The 21,964-nt window shown below is 41.6% G+C and overlaps 1 protein-coding gene across 4 annotated transcripts in view; it reads left to right on the forward strand.

Annotated features, from left to right (window-relative positions):
* The first annotated feature begins 302 nt into the window (after nucleotides 1-302).
* Nucleotides 303-21,964, forward strand: part of TTBK2 (tau tubulin kinase 2) — a 177,536-nt gene continuing 155,874 nt past the window's right edge. For 2 of the 4 annotated variants that reach the window (XM_017960562.3, XM_017960565.3), the window contains exon 1: nucleotides 464-855. The gene's annotated coding sequence lies outside the window, so the exon portion shown is untranslated. Of the gene's footprint in view, nucleotides 432-463; nucleotides 856-21,964 lie in introns of those variants that run through there. The other 2 variants (XM_021940500.2, XM_017960564.3) reach the window with 2 other exon arrangements.

Below are 21,964 nucleotides of genomic sequence, written 5' to 3' on the forward strand. Positions count from 1 at the left end.
TTCATCGCGACTGCCTCAGTGTGTAATTTCGTATCGTGACAAAGCATTTCCGATTTTATTCCGAAAAGCCCAACCCTGGGGTCCCAACCATCCCTCTATAATGAATTTAACTGTCACGCTAGGAAAACACCTATGTGCGCAAACTACTTGTCTCGGAAGCCCTACTTCTCTCCTCGGGACGGGCGCGGAGTTGCGGCTGTGGCTGGAACTACGAGGCCCAGAATTCCTAGGCGCATGCGCGCTGCCATTGTGATGCTCCTTTCCCGGTAACTCGCCCTCTCAGGCAAACCTGAAGATAGCGGCAATTCTCCGGTGGGGGGCGGAGACGGTTTCTGACCGACTCTCCGCCCCCTTCGTGATAGGCAATGGGATTAGCCAATCGACGCTGGGAGTTCGGAACGCACTCTCCAATCAGCACCTGTAGCGGAGAGGTGGGCGTGCGCGCTGGCAGGGCAGGTGGGCTAGGCTGTGTCGGGTTACGAGGGGGGAGAATAACGTCGGGTCGGGTCAGCGGGCGCTGCAGTAGTCGCCGCAGCGGCGATGGGAGCGGTGGGGACGAGGCGGCGGCGGCGGCAGGAGGGGGAGCAAGTGCTGGCACAAGAGCAGCGGCTTGGGGGAGCCGGCAGCAGCAGTAACAGCAGCAGCCGCCGCCGCCGCCAGTAAACGCGGACGGTACCCCAGGGAACTACCCAGCCGGCCGGCCCTGGAAGCCGCGCTCGGGTCCGGCCGCAGTCGGCGGCGGGGGATGGGCAGGCAGTGGCGGTCCCGCCTGCTGAGGGTTAACCCCCGCCGGTCCCGGTCCTGAGCTGGACCAGAGCCCTCCTCCAGAAACCCCTGCGTCCGCCAACGGCCCAGGTAGGACACACCCCCCGACCCCCCAGGGCGCCGCCCTCCCCCAGTCCCGACCCCCTCCTCCGGCCGCACCCCTTGCCGAGTGACCGAGCCTGCTGAGGAGGGGAGGGGTACCGGGGACTCTCAGGTCGCTGCAAGCCCCGGGCTCGTGCCAGACCCCGTCACTCTCCATCTCGGAGATCGTTCTGGTTCTGCCCCATTTCCCCGAAGGCTGCCGCCCCGTTTTGCCCGAGGCTTTGGGTGTCTTCACTGAACTTGGAGGGTCATGAAGCTTCGTTCTGCGTCTCTCTCTGTGGGTGACCCACATATCACTTGTACTTATGCCACTCCTGGTACCAGCACCGAACACGAAGGATTCCTAGGAAATCTGAGCGCTTATTTCCCACCCACCTCCCCAACTATAATGGAAAGGAACATGGGACTACGGAATCTGTTTGCTGTGTTGTAGCGACAGTGAAGGCCGCGACTTTCTCGTACTTAGGGTGCTGAAGTAGTGATCTGAGGGATTTGCTCGTCATTTGCTTTGACAGAGATGATGTTGACACCCTGGGATGCTGTGGGAGGGACAAAAGACCCACGTATATGTTCTGTCAAATCAGAGAAGTAAATAATCCATTGGGATGCCAGGATACTTTATCCTACGGCGAAGTTAATTTTGTTTCCGTCGAGGCTACAGTAGGGGTAAAAATGACATTGGGTTGTACTTTGAATTAAAGTTGATGGGTAGCAGCAATGATGGTATTAACTCTTCTCTCTTATCACTTTAGAACTTGTTCTTTCTTTGAACACTAAAGAGGACAGTTTTATTATACACTTTTAATAAAGTGAAGATGTTTTGTTATTCAGTAGAAATTGAGTTTCTGTGTGTGTAGGAGGGTCATGTTATGAATGGGCACATGTAGACACACACACGCAGAGGGAGGATCCACTCAGTGTGTTTTGTTACAATGTTTGGTTCTGAGCCATTCATAACAGTTGCATTGGTATCTAAACCCTGATTTGCCACAGTATACCACAAAGGTATGTTGGCTGTGTACTTTTGGCTAAATGGAATAGAATAACGTCCCTTTGGGGATAGAGGGAGGAAATGATTTTAACTTATCGAGGGAATTGAATGCTATGTATTGCTGGCTTTCTTTCCTTTTTTTTTTTTTTTTTTTTTTAAAGAAAGAAGCAGTGATGATGACAAATACAAGATTAATAAGTGTATGTTATATTGTGATGTATGCAAATTGAAAACATTGAAGGAAATCTTTGATTTAGAAGCTTATGTTTTCCTATATGATAACATTTTATCAAGACTCGGAAAGGGACATATGAAGCATGGTTTTAAAGGAAAGTTTCTCTAACATTTTTCTTTTATGATAGAATGTTAGGAAATGCTTTTTCCCTTCTTCCAGTTTTAGACATGTAGAAGAAATTGAAGTCCATAACTTCATTAATTTAATATGTAATATCAAGTTGATGCAAATTTGTACATTGGTAGGGGGCTGACTGAGAATAATATATCTTGCTCATTGTCTTGTACTATGGTTAATACATAATTTAGTAAATTCTCTACAGCATTATATATGACTTCAGTTTTTTGTATCTTCTTTTGATTTTAAGTGCTGATTATTTTAATACTTCAGGAAATCTTCATGAGGTTAGACCTCATTTGCTTTAGCAAATTGAATGCAATTATGTGGGGCTTCAAATATCTTTAGATGTAATACTAGAAGGGAAGTTTGTATAATTTAGACAATTTTTGAAGGTATTTTACTTCTAAAAAGTGCATTAAAAATATGGCAACAATAAGTTATTGGTTTTTCACAGTAAATGAATATTACAGATCCGAGTTAGCTGTGATTGTGGAATTTAAATTTCACTTTGGTTGGGGGCAGCCAATTTTTTTATATGCTTTATGACTTTAAAAAGTAACATATATCCAGATGACTGCTTGATTGCAACTCATGAGAGATTCTGAGCCAGAACCACCTACCTGAGACACTTTCAGATTCTAATCCTCAGAAACTGTGTGAGTTAATAAACGTTTGCTGCTTTAAAAAAAAACAATAATTCATGCCTGTAATCCCAGCACTTTGGGAGGCCAAGGCAGGAGGATCACTTGAGCCCAGGAGTTTGAGACCAGCCAAGGTAACACAGGGAGATCCTGTCTCTACAAAAAACAAACAAACAAAAATTTAGCCGGGCATGGTGGCTCACACCTGTGGTTCCAGCTGCTAGGGAGACAGAGTGGGAGGATCAGAGGTTGAGGCTGCTGTGATCTGTAATTGCTCCACTGCACTCCAGCCTAGGTGACAGAGCAAGACCCCATCTCTTAAATAAATAAAAATCTATGACAAGGGGAAGTGTTTATGATCATTATTGAACTAGTACGAACTGAGTTGATCAGCAAAATAAAAAGTCTTTGAGAATTATGGAAAATACAGCTATAGCTTACTTCTTTCCACACTTAAAAAAAACTCCTATAGGAAATATTCTTTTATAAATATATAGCAAATAGTCTTTTCAATTTGAGGGTATGCTACTCAAAATTACTGTAGTCATGTATTCATTTTTTGCTCTTGTTGAGGTTTTTGAGAGACACTCAAAATGTAGCTGGAGCTATTTCTGTTTATTTTATTAGTAATATTGCAATATACCTTCAGTATTTATGGATTTTTTTTTCATCACCATACTCAAAACAACATACAATTTAAAACATATGAATTGTTTATTTCTGGAATTCTCCATTTAATATTTTTGGACTGTGGTTGACCATGGGTAACTGAAACTGCAGATAGTGAAACCATGGATAAGGGGAATTACTGTATAATAGTAGCCTCATTCCTTGACTGAATACTTGCTAAGCATCTACCATGTTACTGTGCTAGGGGTTAGAGATTTAACAGCCGACAAGATAAATAATCTACTCACTTTTGTAGCTTACAAATAGTGGAAGCAGACATTTGCAGAGGAAGGAATTACAAGTGTTCCAAGTATTGTGAAGGGAAGATGCAGACATGAACATTTAACAGACCTAACAGTCAAGAGGTGGGTTCAGGGAAGAAGTTTCTGTTTCATCAGCCACAGTTCATTCTACATACTTCACCAGGTTCAGAGGCTAGTGGATATATTATCCCTATAATTTGTTAAATAATTAAATAAATAATGAAAAAATAAATGTTTTTAAATTTAAAAGGCTATTTGGAATTAAATGTCCACACAACCCCTGAAACAGCTTTAGACAAGTTCTTTCAGAACACAAGAACACTTGGAAGAGTTCTGTCCTAAAGAGTCCCCGTTCTCCCTCCAATATGGGTTTCTACTTTGGATTCTCCCAAGCCTCAATTGCTTGAATACTGACAAAATTCCTATGTTATGTTTTTACACTCTCTGTTTGAACCATGAGAAGTTAGGACTGTGTTACCAGAAGCCAGAGTACAAGCCATGGTTACAAGAAAGAGGTGTTCCAAGTAGATGGCTATAGTGTCTCTGTAGCTAGGGTCCAGCATCTTATAGGTGATTCATTAAATGTGCAAGTGATTAGGATATATTATATTATACTGTGCCTGGCCAGTTTTGCTGTTTTTAAAAAAAGGAAGTTGAGGCCAGGCGGGGTGGCTCATGCCTGTAATCCTAGCACTTTGGGAGGCCTAGGCGGGCAGATCACGAAGTCAGGAGTTCGAGACCAGCCTGGCCACTATGGTGAAACCCTGTCTCTACAAAACATACAAAAATTAGCCGGGTATGGTGGCACACACCTGTAGTCCCAGCTACTCAGGAAGCTGAGGCAGAAAAATCGCTTGAACCCGGGAGGCGGAGCTTGCGGTGAGCCGAAACAGTGCCATTGCACTCCAGCCTGAGTGACAGAGCAAGACTCCATCTCAAAAAAAAAAAAAAAAAGGAAGTTAATATACTTAAAATGTTATTGCAATGAAGATACAGAAAAGGTTCTGTATTGATTTTTCTTTGTCTTAGTGGGAATCGCAGACATAATGCTTTGCTTGGTTGATTTCGTTATTGGTTATAGTAGATTTTACTTGAGGAATGATTTTGTTTACCCAAGGAATGTTTAGTGTTTTCCTTAACAATCTGGCCATGTAAGTTACACTGTACTTCCTGTAAGGGAAGAATTTGTTTATGTGTTGCTAGTATGGTAGCCAGGGAGAGGAAAACTAGGTTGTTTACACTTTTATTTTGTTGTCAGTAATTGTAACCATACTGACCTGTAAAGCTTCTCTTTACTTTTAATAGATATTTTACTTAGATTTACTGAGCTCAGAGAGATTGCAGGTTGCCCGAAGTATAATTTACCTCCCCTGAAAGTTTATAAAGAACAGTTGAAGTATGAGTGGTGAATAAACTTACCTTCTCTTCTTTTGCCATCAGCAAATGGAGTTCTTTACAAATCTTCATTTCTTTTTACTAACTCTTCAGAGGAGCTCTTGCTAAGATCTATGGGATAAAAAGAAAAACAAAAGCAAAATCCCATTGGGCTTTTCCTACCCTTGCACCTTATTTCTGTTGTTTATCAGTATATCAGATGCCTTGAAAAATTTAGCAGGTGTGTACTCTTTGTAAACTTGTTTCTACACATGATCTTGTTTTATTTTAAAACATAACAATTTAGATACTTTTTTTTTTTTGAGATGGAGTTTTGCTCTTGTCACCCAGGCTGGAGTGCAATGGCACGTTCTCAGCTCACTGCAACCTCCGCCTCCCGGGTTCAAGCAATTCTCCTGCCTCAGCCTCCCGAGTAGCTGGAACTACAGGTGCCCGCCACCATGCCCAGCTAATGTTTTTTTGCATTTTCAGTAGAGATGGGGTTTCATCATGTTGGCCAGGCTGGTCTCAAACTCCTGACCTCAGGTGATCCACCCACGTTGGCCTCCCAAAGTGCTGGGATTACAAGTGTGAGCCACCAGGTCTGGCCAAAGAGTAGAATCTTATATAAACTATATAACAGTTATAAAACTGTGCTATTTGGTGAATAATCTAGTTTCCTTCCTAAATGTAGGAGAAGTTTATTCCTTTAGCCTGAGAGATAACAGTGATAGTAATCGTCTTCTAAGTGGACTTTTTTTCCTCTTACATCATATCATCCTCCTGCTCCTGGAGGGGTGCCTTCAGGCCCACCCTGTGCCACCTTGCCGACCGAAACAGAATGATATCCATCCTCTTCCTAGCCTGGTTTTTGCAGTTTGAACTCAGTTTACTTTCAGGCCTATGTATTCTTTCTCCCAATAAGCACCCTTTTCACATAGACGAAGCTTATCCAACCTGCGGCCCATGGGCCGCATGCAGCCCAGGACGGCTTTGAATGTGGCCCAACACAAATTTGTAAACTTTCTTAAGACATTATGAGCTTTTGTAGTGTGTGTGTTTATGTGTGTGTGTGTTTAACTCATCAGCTATCGTTAGTGTTAGTTTATTTCATGTGTGGTATAAGACAGTTCTTCCGCTGTAGCTCAGAGAAGCCAAAAGATTGGACACCCCTGATGTAGACTAATCTTATCATTTATTTTCCCATGCGCTTGTATGTTATGCTTATTTCCTCTTCTGTGCCTTTGCATACCTCCTTAGTTAACTTTTGCCTTGAAACAAAGCACCCCAAAATTTAGATGCTAAAACAGTGATTATTTATGAGTTAACTTTTCTGTGGGTTGGCAGTTTAGGCTTAGCTGAATAGTACTTTTTTTGGTCTTGTTTGTTCTCATTTATATGAGACAGTTGGCTAGCTTGAGTTTGTTCTCATGAGTCTGGGCTCCAAAAGTAGCGAAAGAGGGCAAGTCCAGTGTATAAGTGCTTTTCTGGATTCTGGGTCATGTTTGCTAATGTCCCATTGGCCAGAACAAGTCACATGGCCAACCCCAGTTTCAGAGAAGGAGAAAGGAACCAAAGGAATGATCTACCTCTTTTGTTAGAGACAAGATCTTGCTATGTTGCCCAGGCTGGATTGAAACTATTGGGCTCAAGCAATCTTCCTGCCTCAGCCTCTCTAGTAGCTGGGATTATAGGTATGTGCCACAGTGCCCAACACAATCCTATCTCTCCATGGGATATGTATCAAGGACACATTGCAAAGGGATGTATGTACAGGAATGGGAGAAATATGTGGCTATTTTGCAATTGACCAGACCCTCTTCTACAAATCATATCCACCTCTTGTAAGAAACTTTGTATGACAATCCTAGCTAGTATTAACCTCCCTGTTCAATTTTTTGTATGCATTTGGCCCTTACAAATTGATGTAGGTTAACTTTTTCTATTTTTTACCTTTTTTTTTTTTTGGGATGGAGTTTCACTCTTGTCAGCTAGACTGGAGTGCAATGGTGCAGTCTCAGCTCACTGCATCCTCCGCCTCCTGGGTTCAAGCGATTCTCCTGTCTCGGCCTCCTGAGTAGCTGGGATTACAGGCACCTGCCACCATGCCTGGCTAATTTTTATATTTTTAGTAGAGATAGGGTTTCACCATGTTGGCCAGGCTGGTCTCAAACTCCTGACCTCGTGATCCGTGTGCCTCGGCCTCCCAAAGTGCTGGGATTACAGGCATGAGCCACGGTGCCGAGTCCCTATTTTTTTGCCTTTTAAACCCAGATAGTTACTGTTAATTGCTGTTTTTGTATTATGTGTTCTCATTCAAATATTATTTTGGAAATAATTATTTTTTGAAATAATAACTTTTCTTTCCCTGATTGTTAACTCATTAAGGGCCAAGCTATGCATTATGCTTCTTTTTTCTCTTCCATGTATTCATGACAATTTATTGAATGAGCATGTGTTAAATTTTCAAATCAACTGTCCAGTTATTTGCCGAAGGACTATTTAATTTCATTCAGCCGTATGGGAGGTGAAAGGTTCTATGGTAGGTATTAGGCTAGATGCTAGATGAATACAATTGAATGCGCAGATGCTCTTGACCTCAAGGAATGTGTACTCTATTAGGAAGATGTAAATTGTGTGCATGCTTCTAAGGTTGTTTCTTTATTCCAAACCTATATTTCTACTTCATGCTCAACTCACAGGTTAGCTGGCTTTTTTTTATTGTGTAGATGGGGCACTGTTCTGCTGTCTCTCACATTGCTAGATTGTTGTTGCCTAATCTATTATATGTCTGGCTTTCTCTGTTTCTGGTTTGTATAACTATTATTTGTTACTGTTTTTTTTTTTTTTTTTTTGAGACGGAGTCTCGCTCTGTCGCCCAGGCTGGAGTGCAGTGGCCGGATCTCAGCTCACTGCAAGCTCCGCCTCCCGGGTTTACGCCATTCTCCTGCCTCAGCCTCCTGCGCAGCTGGGACTACAGGTGCCCGCCACCTCGCCCGGCTAGTTTTTTATGTATTTTTTAGTAGAGACGGGGTTTCACCGTGTTAGCCAGGATGGTCTCGATATCCTGACCTCGTGATCCACCTGACTCGGCCTCCCAAAGTGCTGGGATTACAGGCTTGAGCCACCGTGCCCGGCCTGTTACTGTTCTTTATAAGCTATATTAATCATGGTGTATATAAAACATATATGTGCAGTTTAATTAATAATTAATTATAAAGCCAGTGTTCAATAAATAAAACATTGCCAGCATCTCAGACTCCTGTTCCTGATCTCACCTGCCTTTTTTGTTTTGTTTTGTTGAGATGGGATCTCCCTATATTGTTTAGGCTAGTCTCAAACTTCTGCGCTCAAGTGATCCTCAGCCTCCCTAGTAGCTGTGATTACTACAGGTGTAAGTTGCCTGGCTTTCACCTACTTTCTTTACCCCAGAGCTATCCATTCTTATGATATTTGTGATAATAATGTTTTTGCTTTTCTTTATAAACTTACAATCTATATTTGCATCTCCATTTAATGTAGTTTAGTTTTGCTTATTTTTGAACTTTTATCTGTAAAAGGGCTCATACTGTGTATATTATTTTGTCTTGCTTAACTTTTTTCAGTGTTGTTTGTGAGATTCATATAGTTCAGTATAGCAACATTTTCTTCATTTTCTTTTTAGTGTAGTTTTATGGTAAGTGGAATAATGGCCCCCCAAAATGTTCATGTCATAATCCCCAACACATGAATATGTTAACTTATGTGGCAGAAGAGACTTTGCAGATGTGATTAAATTAAGGCTCTTGCAAGAGGAGGATTTTCCTTGATTATCTGGGTGGATCCGATGTAATCACAAGGGGGTGCTCATAAGAGGGAGGCATATACTTTGTCAGAGAGAGATAAGGAGATGTGACAGTGGAAGCAAGGGTCAGAGAGAGATTTGAAGATATTATACTACTGACTTTGAAGATGGGGGATGAGGCGGTAAACCAAATAATTCAGGCAAGCTGGGCCTGGTGGTGCACTTGTATTCCCAACTATTTGGAAGGCGAGGCAGGAGGATCGCTTGGGCTCAGGACTTTGAGACTGTAGTGTGTAATAATTGAGCCTGTGAATAGCTAGCTACTGCACTCTAGCCTGGAGAACATAGTGAGACCCTGTCTCTTAAAAAACAAAACAAAAAAACAAAAACAAAAACAAAACAGAATTCAGGTGGGTTCTAGAAGCTAGAAAAGGTAAGCAAATAAATTCTCCCTAGAGCTTTAGCCCAGTAGAAGCCCAGACTTCTGACCTCTAGAGCTATTAGAATATAAATTTGTGTTGTTTTGCCACTAAATTTGTCATATTTGTTACGGCAGCAGGAAGAAGCTGCTATATGAATGTATATACTGGATGAATATACTGTAATTTATCCATTCTTCTCTTGCTGGACATTTGGGTTGTTTGTAGTTTTTACCATTTATGGACAATGTGACTGAACATTCTTGTACCTGTTTGCTGGTGTGCATAGGGAAAAGGTATTTCTAGGATATATACCTAGTAAAGGAGTTGCTGAGTCACAGGGTATGCATATCTTCAGCTTTCTTTTATAATACAGTACAATACCATTTTCAAAGTACATTCCCTTAGCATGCACACTGGACGATTAGTATGCAACAACAAAGTATATTCCTACTAGAGGTGTACAAAAGTCCTCACTTTTTAATTTAAATACTTTCTTCTGTGATATTAACTATGATAATGCCTCTTTTCTATAGGTGAGTACTCAAAATTTGCTTCAAGTTAAAACACATTTGAGAACTAATCCATACTTTTTTTTTTTTTTTTTTTTTTTTTGAGACAGGGTCTTGTTCTGTTACCCAGGCTGGAATGCAGTGGCACAATCATGGCTCACTGCAACTTTGAACTCCTAGGCTCAAGCGATCCTCCTGCTTCAGCTTTCTGAATAGCTAGGACTATAGATGCATGCCACCACACCTAATTTTTAAAATTTTGTGCAGACGGCATCTTACTATGTTGCCTAAGCTGGTCTTCAACTCTGGGGCAGTCGTCCCACCTCCACCTCCCAAAGTGCTGGGATTACAGGTGTGAGCCACCTTGCCTGTCCTAATCTGTACTTTTGCCAGTCTAAAAATAGTGGGTGGCATTGGTTTATTTTTATTTCCTTTTTGATCAACTAATTATATTAACTTTATTTTAAAAGGTTTGTTTTTTTTGAGACAGGGTCTTACTTTGTCATCTAGGCTGGAGTGCAGTGGCATGATCTTGGCTCACCACAACTTCTGCCTCCTGGGCTCAAGCAATCTTCCCACCTCAGCCTCCTGAGTAGTTGGGACCACAGGCACATGCCACCATGCCAGGCTAATTTTTTTTTTTTTTGTAGTGATGGGGTTTTGCCATGTTGTCCAGGCTGGTCTCATACTCCTGGGCTCAAGTGATCCACCTGCCTTGGCCTCCGAAAGTGCTGAAATTATGGTTGTGAGCCACCATGCCCAGCCAAAATTTTTTTTAAATTGAGGTAAAGCATGCAAATATAATTTACCATCTTTACCACTTTATATGTACAGTTCAGTAACAATAAATACATTTATATTCTTTTTTTTCCCTTTCTTCCCCCTCCCCTTCCCCTTTTTAGCTTCTGATAAACTGCCAATCTGCTCTCTGTCTTCATGAGATTCACTCTTTTAGCTCTGGCATATGAGTGAAAACATATAACATTTGTCTTTCTGTACTTGGCTTATTTCACTTAAGGTAGTGGCCTCCAGTTGCATCCATGTTGCCGCAAATAAGAACATTTCATTCTTTTTTATGGCCGAATAATATTCCATATTTTCTTTATCCATTCATCCGGATAGACACTTAGGTTGATTCCATTTTGGCTGTTGTTAATAGTGCTGCAGTAAACATGGGAGTACAGATACCTCTTTGCTGTATTGATTTCCTTTCTTTTGGATGTATACCCAGTAGTGGAATTGCTGGATAATATGGAAGTTCTAGTTTTGGTTGTTTTGGGGAACCTCCATACTGCCTCCATAGTGGCTGTACTAATTTCCATTCCTACCAGCAGTGCATGAGAGTTCCCCTTTCTCCATATCCTTGTCAGCATTTGTTACTGCCTTTTTCGTATAAGCCATTTTAACTGGGGTGAGACGATACCACATTGTGGTTTTGATTTACGTTTCTCTGATGATTAGTGATATTAAGCATTTTTTCATATACCTGTTGGCCATTTGTGTGTGTGTGTTTTTTTTTTCTTTTAATGAGGTGGGGTCTCATTGTATTGCCCAGGCTGGCCTCAAACTCCTGGGCTCAAGTGATCCTCCTGCTTTGGCCTCCCAGAGTGCTGAGATGATAGGCATGAGCCACTGCTCTTGGCCCATATGTCTTTTTTTTTTTTTTGAGAAATGTCCATTCAGATCTTTTGCCCATTTAAAAATCAGATTATTTAATTTTTTTGCTATTGAGTTGTTTGCACTCCTTATATATTCTGGTTAACTCCTTGTCAGATGGATAGTTTGCAAATATTTTCTCCCATTCTGTGGGTTGTCTACTTTGTTGATTGTTTCCTTTGCTGTGCAGAAGCTTTTTAGTTCGATGTAATCCCAATTATCTATTTTTGCCTTGGTTGCCTGTGCTTTTGAGATTTTACACAAGAAATCTTTGCCCAGATCAGTGTACCGGAGTGTTTCCCCAGTGTTTTCTTCTAGTTGTTTCATAGTTTCAGCTCTTAGATTCAAGAAGTCTTTAATCCATTTTGATTTGATTTTTGTGTATGGTGAAAGATAGAGGTGTTTCTATTACTAATAACTTTAAAAGTAAAATTATAACAATGCAAATGCTGTAATTTAATTTGTAATAATATTAGTAAGGTAATTTTCTTTTGCTGACAAAAATATTTTTATATGAATTTGATAAGTAGTATTTGTATGATAGTTTCAATTCTGGGCCTCTGTGCAAAAATGATAATTTCCTTTAATATTTAAGTGGTTCCGGACCTGTTTTGGACAGTAATATGTCTGTGAATGTGACCATTTCTCTTCTGTTGGTTAGGAAACATGCAGAATTAGTTAAGTAATGACTACCTTTTTTTTTTTTTTTGAGACGGAGTTTTGCTCTTGTTGCCTAGGCTGCAGTGCAGTGGTGTGATCTCAGAGCACCACAACCTCCACCTCCCAGGTTCAAGTAATTCTCCTGCCTCAGCTTCCCTAGTAGTTGAGATTACAGGCATGCACCACCATGCCCAGCTAATTTTGTATTTTTAGAAGAGACAGGGTTTCTCCATGTTGGTCAGACTGGTCTCGAACTCCCGACCTCAGGTGATCCGCCCATGTTGGCTTCCCAAAGTGCTGGGATTATAGGTGTGAGCCACCACACCCGGCTAATTTTATTGAGCACAGTCAGTGAACTAGGCACTGTGATGAATAAACACTTTACATATATCTTAGAACTTTTAATGCTTAGCAACTGTCATTACCCCTTTTTTTTTTAATAGATGAGAAAATTGAGGTATAGAGAAGTTAAGTAATGGGCCCAATAGCCAGAATTTGAATCTAGGTACAGTAGTCTGGTCTTAATCTCTATTTTGTGAGGAGTTCCTCAAGTTAGAAGACAATAAACTTACTGTAGTGTTATGTTAATATCTCAGATAATACTCTTTTAGGGAGTTCTTTTCGTTAAGTCTTGTTTGGTCTGGCTTATATTTCTTGAAGTTCCTATACAATTTAAAAAATATTTCCTGGCTGGGCATGGTGACTCATGCCTGTAACCCCAGCACTTTGGGAAGATCTCTTGAATTCAGGAGTTCGAGACCAGCCTGGGCAATATGGCAAAACCCTGTCTCTCCAAAAATTTAGGTAGGTGTGTACCTGTGGTTCCAGCTACCTGGGAGGCTGAGGCAGGAAGATCATCTGAGCCCAGGAGGTCAAGGCTGCAATGAGCTGGGATTATGCCACAGTACTCCAGTCTGGGTGACAGAGTGAGGCCCTATCTCAAAACAAAACGACAAAAAACTTCCCTTTGTGCCTCTTATTCTTATTTTTGTTCTACTTTATATCTTTTTTACTCTATTTGTATATGTGAATCCATATGACTTAAGTTACATACAGTTTGTGGCCAAGTATGGTGACACAGGCCTGTACTCCCAGCACTTTAGGAGGCCAAGATGGGCGGATAGCGCTTGAGTCCAGGAGTTCGAGACCAGCCTGGCCAACATGGCGAAATCCTGTGTCTACAAAAGATACAAAAATTAGCCGGGCATGGTGATGTGTTTCTGTAGTCCCAGCTACTTGGGAAGCTGAGGTGGGAGGATCCCTTGAGCCTGGAAAGCTGAGGTTGCAGTGAGCCAAGGTTGCACCGCTGCCCTATAGCTTGGGCGACAGAGTAAGACCCTGCATCCCAAAAAAAAAATGTGTATATATGTGTGTGTGTGTGTGTGTATATATATACACACATACAGTTTGATGTCTCATTTTGAGCCCTTTAATTAACTTTGCCAAATATCTATTGATTAACTGCAAAGCTCAATACTTGGTTATGGCAGAGGATAATGATTATGATGTGTGTCTCCATCTTCAAGGAGTTTATAATCTAGGGGATTGTCAGTGTTTACTTATTAATTTGTTGGCTATTTTCTTAGTCTTTTTCTACCCAACAAATTTTTTCAAATGACTTTTCACCACATGTTATTCTGCATTTACAAATTGAATCTCTATTTAGTATGTTCTGTTCATATTTTGATCTTCTTTTGGTTTGTTTGGCAACACCTCCAGAATTAGCATCTTTGTCAGAATTCATTAGCCTGCTATTTACTTCCTATGTTAGGTCATTAAGGATATTACTAAGGAGGAATTTATTTAATTTCTGTTTTCTTTAATTTCTTTAATTTCTAGTTTTCTTGCACCAAGTTTTTTTTATTATAAGTCTTACTGAAAAAATAAATCTAAAATAATTATTGGCAGTATTGGTACTGTAGCTAAGTTGTTAATTTTTCAGGTATAATCCATAGTCTAGAACAAAAAAGGAACCTGTGGTCGTGCATAACTTTGAGAAACTATCACCCTATTACCAGTGAAGCCTGGTATATAGTTATCTATTGCTGCATAACAAATTATTCAAAACTTGGTGTTTTAAAACAACAACATTTATTATCTCACAATGTTTATGGGTCAAGATTTTGGGTATGACTCAGGTGGATACTCTGTTTCAGGGTCAGTCATAGGCTGCAATCAAGGTATGCTGCGGCCATCACAAGGCCCAGCTTGGGAGGGATCTGTTTCCAAGCTCATTCTGATGGTTGTTGGCAGGATTCAATTCCTATAGTTCGTTTGAGAGCCTCAGTTCCTTGCTAGCTATTGGTCTGTTATAAGCAGAATCATGTAATCTTCTAGCAGAAGCTGCCTCAATTCTTTGCTATGTGGGCCTTTCTATAGGGTGATATGGCAGCTTGCTTAATCAGAGCAAGTAAGTGGAAAGAGCCAGAGAGAGAGAATGTGAGCAAGATAGATGTCACAGTCTTTTATAACCTATCTGGGAAGTGACATCCTATCACTTTTGCTGTATTCTGTTCATTAGCAGTAAGTCACTAGATACAGCCCACACTCAAGGGAAAGGATCAATAGCAGGAGTTGAGGGTCATTGAGAGCCATTTTTAGAAGCAGTCAGCCAAACCTGGTGTCTTATAGAATTCCTGGTCTTTCTCCTAGTGTTCGGTTCCCAATTGGGACAGGTCTATTCTTAGATTTATCTCAGTGTACTGAAGGACTCCACCCAGGATACCATTTGTCCCATGATTTTTCCACTGGTAATTTAGAGTGAGATAGTGAAAATTATTTGGCTTTTGTAGTTACATCTGAGGAGTGCCTGGTAGTCTTATTTAAAATTTAAACTTTCCTTTTATTATGGTAAAATATGCATACGATTTTCTTTTTAAGCATTTTTAAGTGTACAGTTCAGTGGCCTTAAGTACATTTCCATTGTTCTGCAACCATCATTACCATCTGTCTGTAGGACTTTTTCATCTTCCTAAAAGGAAACTCCATACCCATTAAACACTAATTTTCCATACCCCCTCACCATAGCCCTTGGTAACCATCATTCTACTTTCTGTCTCTGAACTTGATTACTCTAGATACCTATTATAAGTGGAATCATACAATATTCGTCCCTTTGTGCTGAATCATTTCACTTAGTGTGATGTCTTTATGGTTTATCTGCATTTTAGCATGGGTAAGAATTCCCAGCCGGGCACGGTGGCTCCTAGGTGACAGAGCCTGGGCGACAGAGCGAGACTATCTCAAATAAAAAAAAATTAAAATAATTCCCTTTCTTTCGTTCTTTCTTTTTTTTTTTTTTTTTTTTTTTTTTTTTTAAGAAACAGAGTGTCACTCTGTTGCCCAGGCTGGAGTGCAGTGGTGCGATCTCCATTCTGTGCAACATCTGCCTCCTGGGTTCTGGTAGCTGAGATTGCAGGTGCACGGTACCATGCCTTGCTCATATTTGCATATTTTGTAGAGAAGAGTTTTGCCACGTTGCCCAGGTGGTCTCAAACTCCTGAGCTCAAGCAATTCTCCCACCTCGGCCCAGCAAAGTGCTGGGATTACAGGCGTGAGCCGCTGCTCCTGGCCCTGTTTGGTTATTTGAGGAACTGCCGCACTGTTTTTCACAGCAACTGTCCCATATTATATTCCCATTAGCAATGCAGAATGGCTCACTAGCCATTTCACATGATTTCGCATCCTCACCAGCATCTGCCATATTTATTTTTTATAATGGCCATATTAATGGAAGTGAACTGTTGTGCCATCACACCCAGCTAATTTTGTAATTTTAGTAGAGACGGGGTTTCACCATGTTGGTCAGGCTGATCTCAAATTCCCGACCTCAGGTGATCCGCCTACCTCGGCCTCCCGAAGTGCTGGGATTACAGGTGTGAGCCACCGCGCCTGGCTGTGGTGTTTTTTTGTTTTTGTTTTTGTTTTGTTTTTTTTTTGAGACGGCGTCTCACTCTGTTGCCCATGCTGGAGGGCAATGGCGTGATCTCGGCTCACTGCAACCTCTACCTCCTGGGTTCAGGCAATTCTCCTACCTCAGCCTCCCGCGTAGCTGGGAATGCAGGCGTGCTCCACCACACCCGGCTAATTTTTGTATTTTTAGTAGAGATGGGGTTTCACCATGTTGGCCAGGGTGGTCTCGAACTCCTGACCTCAGGTGATCTGCCCGCCTCGGCCTCCCAAAGTGCTGAGATTACAGGCGTGAGCCACTGCGCCTGGCCCTCATTGTGCTTTTGATTTGCATTTTCTTAATGATTAGTGATGTTGGGGCTATCTTTTCATGTTTATTGACCATTTGTATATCTTCTTTGGACAAGTGTCTGTTCAAGTCCTTTGTTCATTTCTTCCAGGTTGTTATTTTGTTGTTGAGTTTTAGGAGTTCTTTATGTATTCTAGATATTAATCCCTTATCAGATATATGATTTGTAAATATTTTTTCCCATTCTGTGGGTTGCCTTTTCACTCTGTTGATAGTATTCTTTGATGCACAAAAGTTTAAAAAATTTTTTAGTTAAATTTTTATTTTTTTGTATTTTATTTTTTTTAGAGATGAGGTCTCACTATTTGTCCAGCTGGACTTGAACTTCTGGGCTCAAGAGATCCTCTCACCTTAGCCTCCCAAGTAGCTGGGACTGCAGGCACATGCTACTGTGCCTGGCCAAAAGTTTTTAATTTTGATGAAGTCCAAATTTATTTTTTGTTTTGTTTTGGTATTATATCCAAGAAATTATTGTCAAATCTAATGTCTGAAATACATTACCCCTATGTTTTCCTCTAATAATTTTTTTTTTTTTCAACACAGAGTCTTGCTCTGTCGCCCAGGCTGGAGTGCAATGGTGCGATCTCAGCTCACTGCAACCTCTGCCTCCCAGGGTCAAGTGATTCTCCTGCCTCAGCCTCCCGAGTAGCTGGGATTACAGGCACGCACCACCACGCCTGGCTAATTTTTTGTATTTTTAGTAGAGATGAGGTTTTACCATGTTGGCCAGGCTGGTCTCAAACTCCTGACCTCAGGTGATCCACCTGCCTCTGCCTCCCAAAGTGCTGGGATCACAGGTGTGAGCCACCGTGCCCGGCCTTCCTCTAATAATTTTATAATTTTAGCTCTTAGGTTTAGTTTATTGCTTCATTTTGAGTACGTTTTTGTATGTGGTGTGAGGTAGGAGTCCATCTTTTTTCTTTTACATGTGGATATCCAGTTTCTCCAACACCATTTGTTGAAAAGACTTTCCTTTCCCCTTGAGTGATCTTGGGACTTTTGTTGAAAATCATTTGACCGTGTATGGGAGAGTTAAATATTTTATCTTTTAAAACCAGTTTTCTTCTAATTGTAAAAATACATGTTTTCTGTAGTAAATTTACAAAAGAGGAATTCCCCCATCTGAAAAAAGAGAAAATAGAAGTTCTTTTTTTTCTTTTTTTCTTTTCTTTTCTTTTCTTGATACGGAGTTTCGCTCTTGTTGCCCAGGCTGGAGTGCAATGGCGTGATCTTGGCTCACTGCAACCTCCGCCTTCTGGATTTAAGCAATTCTCCTGTGTCAGCCTCCAGAGTAGCTGGGAACTACAGGTGCCCACCACCACACCTGGCTAATTTTTTTTTTTTTGAGACAGAATCTTGCTGTGTCACCAGGCTGGAGTGCAGTGGCAGATCTCAGCTCACTGCAACCTCCGCCTCCCGGGTTCAAGTGATTCCCCTGCCTCAGCCTCCCAAGTAGCTGGGATTACAGGCACATGCCACCATGCCTGGCTAATTTTTCGTATTTTAGTAGAGATGGGGTTTCACCTGATGTTGGGCAGGCTGGTCTCGAACTCCCAACCTTGTGATCCGCCTGCCTCGGCCTCCCAAAGTGCTGAGATTACAGGCGTGAGCCACCATGCCCGGCCACACCTGGCTAATTTTTGTATTTTTAGTTGAAATGGGGTTTCACCATGTTGGCCAGGCTGGTCTTGAACTCCTGACCTCGAGTGATCTGCCTACCCTGGCTTCCAAAAGTCCTGGGATTACAGGCATGAAAAACTTTCTGCATTTAAATGTTCTATAAATTGGCCAGGCACAGTGGCTCTTGCCTGTAATCCCAGCACTTTGGGAGTCTGAGGCAGGCAGATCGCTTGAGCTCATGAGTTCGAGACCAGCCTGGGCAAGATAGTAAAACCCATCTCTACAAAAAAAATACAAAAAAATTTAGCCAGACATGGTGACATGTGTCTGTAGTTGCAGCTTTTCAGGAGGCTGAGGTAGGAGGAATGCTTTAGCCCAGGAGGTGGAGTTTTCAGAGAGCTGAGGTCACACCACAGCACTCCAGCCTGGGTGACAGAGTGAGACCCTCTCTGTCTCTCTCTCTCTCAAAAAAAAAAAAGTTCTACAAATTGCTTTTTATTTTATTTTATTTTATTTATTTATTTTTTGGAGACGGAGTCTCTCTCTGTCGCCCAGGCTGGAGTGCAGTGGCCAGATCTCAGCTCACTGCAAGCTCCGCCTCCCGGGTTTAGCCATTCTCCTGCCTCAGCCTCCCAAGTAGCTGGGACTGCAGAAGCCCGCCACCTCGCCCTGCTATTTTTTTGTATTTTTTAGTGGAGACGGGGTTTCACCATGTTAGCCAGGATGGTCTCGATCTCCTGACCTCGTGATCCGCCCATCTCGGCCTCCCAAAGTGCTGGGATTACAGGCTTGAGCCACCGCGCCCGGCCACAAATTGCTTTTTAAATTTAGTTTTTATTATTAGAGTTTTAACAGCACATAATTTTAAAAGTTTAATAGTTATATACAAGCTGTTATTAAAAAAGGAGTCTTCTGGCTTCTCCACTCTGTCCCATTTTTCATCCTTTGGGAAGTATTCACTTTTAGTACTTTTGGTATTTACCTCCATATCTCAAACTAAGATGCTTGTGTTGCTGCTGATTAATTGTTCAGTTTTAGTCATTATCTACCAGCTTTCCACTATGGAAGATGATTTAACTTTTTCACTGCCCGTCTCATTCCTACTACACATACACAGTTAGATCCTTTTATTTTTCCAATAATGTTATATCTTAATATTGGTTAGGCCAGTAGTCCGAGTTTAGGCCAGTAGTCAGAGTTTAAGTTATTATGACTCTATCAATGCTTTTTTTTTTTTTTTTTTGAGACAGAGTCTCATTCTGCCACCCAGGCTGGAGTGCAGTGGCGCTATCTCGGCTCTCTGCAACCTCCGCCTCCCGAGTAGCTGGGACTGCAGGTACACGATACCATGACTGGCTATTTTTTGTATTTTCTGTAGAGATGGAGTTTCGCCATGTTGGTCCTGAACTTCTGATCTCAGGTAAGCCTCCTGCCTCAGCCTCCCAAAGTGCTGGATTACAGGTATCAGCCACTGCACCTGGCCAGAAGTACAGTATTTTCTGTTTGGTCTGGTCATGGATTAGTTATGGCAAAATGAGTGGTTTAAATAACCATTATCATGACAACTTGAACCTTGATTACTCATTTGCAGAGTTGTTTGTCATCCCCTCACCCATTTTCTTGAGAAGGCCATCATAAGCAGTTAGCCTCGACATCCCTGGTCCAGTCCCCTAAGTAGCTGGGGCTACAGGCAGGCACCATCACACCTGGCTCATTTTTTATACCATATCTGTAGATATGGGGTTTCACCAAGTTTTCCAGGCTGATTTCAAACTCTTGGGCTCAACAGATCTGCCTGCCTTGGCCTCCCAAAGTGCTAGGATTACTGCCATGAGCCACTGCGCCTGACTGATTATCTCTTTTTTTAAGAGTAGTGAAGCTGATTGGAAGTTCTGTGTGTGTGTGTACCACTACTGGTATAAGTTCAGCTTTCTCAGATTCATTAGATAAGTTACCTCTTGTACATCTTCTGTCCAACTTGCACATTTTTATCATTGTCTTCTCTCTTGTATGGGTTTTCCTTGTGAATTTATTCTAAAAAAAATGCCTAAAACATATCATATGTTCTCAATAAATGTCGAATGGATGAATGTTGCCATTGTCCTTCCGAGACCGACTAATCAATAATGACATCCTTTCCTTTTAGTCCAGACTTTGCTTCAGGATCCTTCTCAACTGTAGTGTGTCTTGCTGCCTTGGAGATCAGATCTTTTTGCCACCCTGTCTAAAAGGCTAGGGAGCATTACTTACTCATCTCATATTTCCCTCAGCTATTGTCAGGGTTCTTGTCAAGTGTTTGTTTATTGAAAGAATGATTGGTAAAAGTTCAGATAGTAGAGTATTAAAAAGTGTTTACTCATTCAAATATATATCATAAATCAAGGTTATTAATAGTAAAAAAAGTGATTATAGATCTCTATTACATAATCTAGTCATTCCCAAACTCTCAGGACCTCTTACTAATCTTAAAAATGATTGGTACTGTAAAGATTCTTTTTTTTTTTTTTTTTTTTTTTTTTGAGACGGAGTCTCACTCTGTAGCCCAGGCTAGAGTGCAGTGGCCGGATCTCAGCTCACTGCAAGCTCCGCCTCCCGGGTTCACGCCATTCTCCGGCCTCAGCCTCCCGTGTAAAGATTCTTTAACATGGATTTATATCTATTGATAGTTACTATATTAAAAACTAAAACTGGCCAGGTGCACTGGCTCACACCTGTAATCCCAGCACTTTGGGAGGCCGAGGCGGGCACATCACGAGGTCAGTAGTTCGAGACCAGCCTGGCGAACATGGCGAAACTCTGTCTCCACTAAAAATACAAAAATTAGCTGGGTGTGGTGGCGGGCGCCTGTAATCCCAGGTACTCGGGAGGCCGAGGCAGGAGAATTTCTTGAACTCAGGAGGCGGAGGTTGCAGTGAACTGAGGTCGTGCCATTGCACTCCAGCCTGAGCAACAAGAGCAAGACTCTGTCTCAAAAAAAAAAAAAAAAAAAAAAAAAAAGCTAAAACTGAAAAATTAAAAAAGATTTTAATAATAATAAACCTATTACATGTTAAATCTTTTACTTTTATTTATTTATTTTATTTTTTTTTGGAGACACGGTCTCACTATTGGCCATGTTGGAGTGCAGTGGCGTGATCATGGCTCACTGCAGCCTTGACTTCCTGGCCTCTAAGTGATCCTCTTGCTTTAGCCTCCCAGTAGCTGGGACTATAGGCAGGCACATACCACCGTGCCTGGCTAATTGTTTTTATTTTAATCTTTTGTAGAAATGGGGTCTTGCTCTGTTGCTCAGGCTGTTCTTAAATTCCTGGCCTCCAGCGATCGTCCTTCCTCAGTCTCCCAAAGTGCTGGGATTACAAGTGTGAGCCACCTTGCCTGCCCTAAAAGTTGTATATTTACATTTAGATCTGTGATACGTTGTGAGTTACATTTTGTGTAAAGCGTGAGATTTAGACAGAGGTTTTGTGTTTTACATATGGAGATAGCAATTGTTTCAACATAATTTGTTGAAAAGACTATCTTTTCTGTATTGTTATTATTACTATTATTATTATTTTGAGACAGAGTTTTGCTGTGTCACCAGGCTGGAGTACAGTGGCATGATCTCAGCTCACTGCAACCTCTGCCTCCTGGGTTCAAGCGATTCTCCTGCCTCAGCCTCTCGAGTAGCTGGGATCATAGGCATGCGCCACCATACCCAGCTAATTTTGTATTTTTAGTAGAGACAGGGTTTCTCCATGTTGGTCAGGGTGGTCTCAAACTCCTGACCTCAGGTTATCCACTTGAGGCCTTGGCCTCCCAAAGTGTTGGGATTACAGGCATGTGCCACAGCATCCAGCCTGTCTTTTCTTTATTGAATTGCCTTTGCGTCTTTGTCAAATATCATTTGGCCCAG

Source organism: Papio anubis, chromosome 7, assembly GCF_008728515.1.
Source record: "Papio anubis isolate 15944 chromosome 7, Panubis1.0, whole genome shotgun sequence".
Classification (NCBI taxonomy): Eukaryota; Metazoa; Chordata; class Mammalia; order Primates; family Cercopithecidae; genus Papio; species Papio anubis.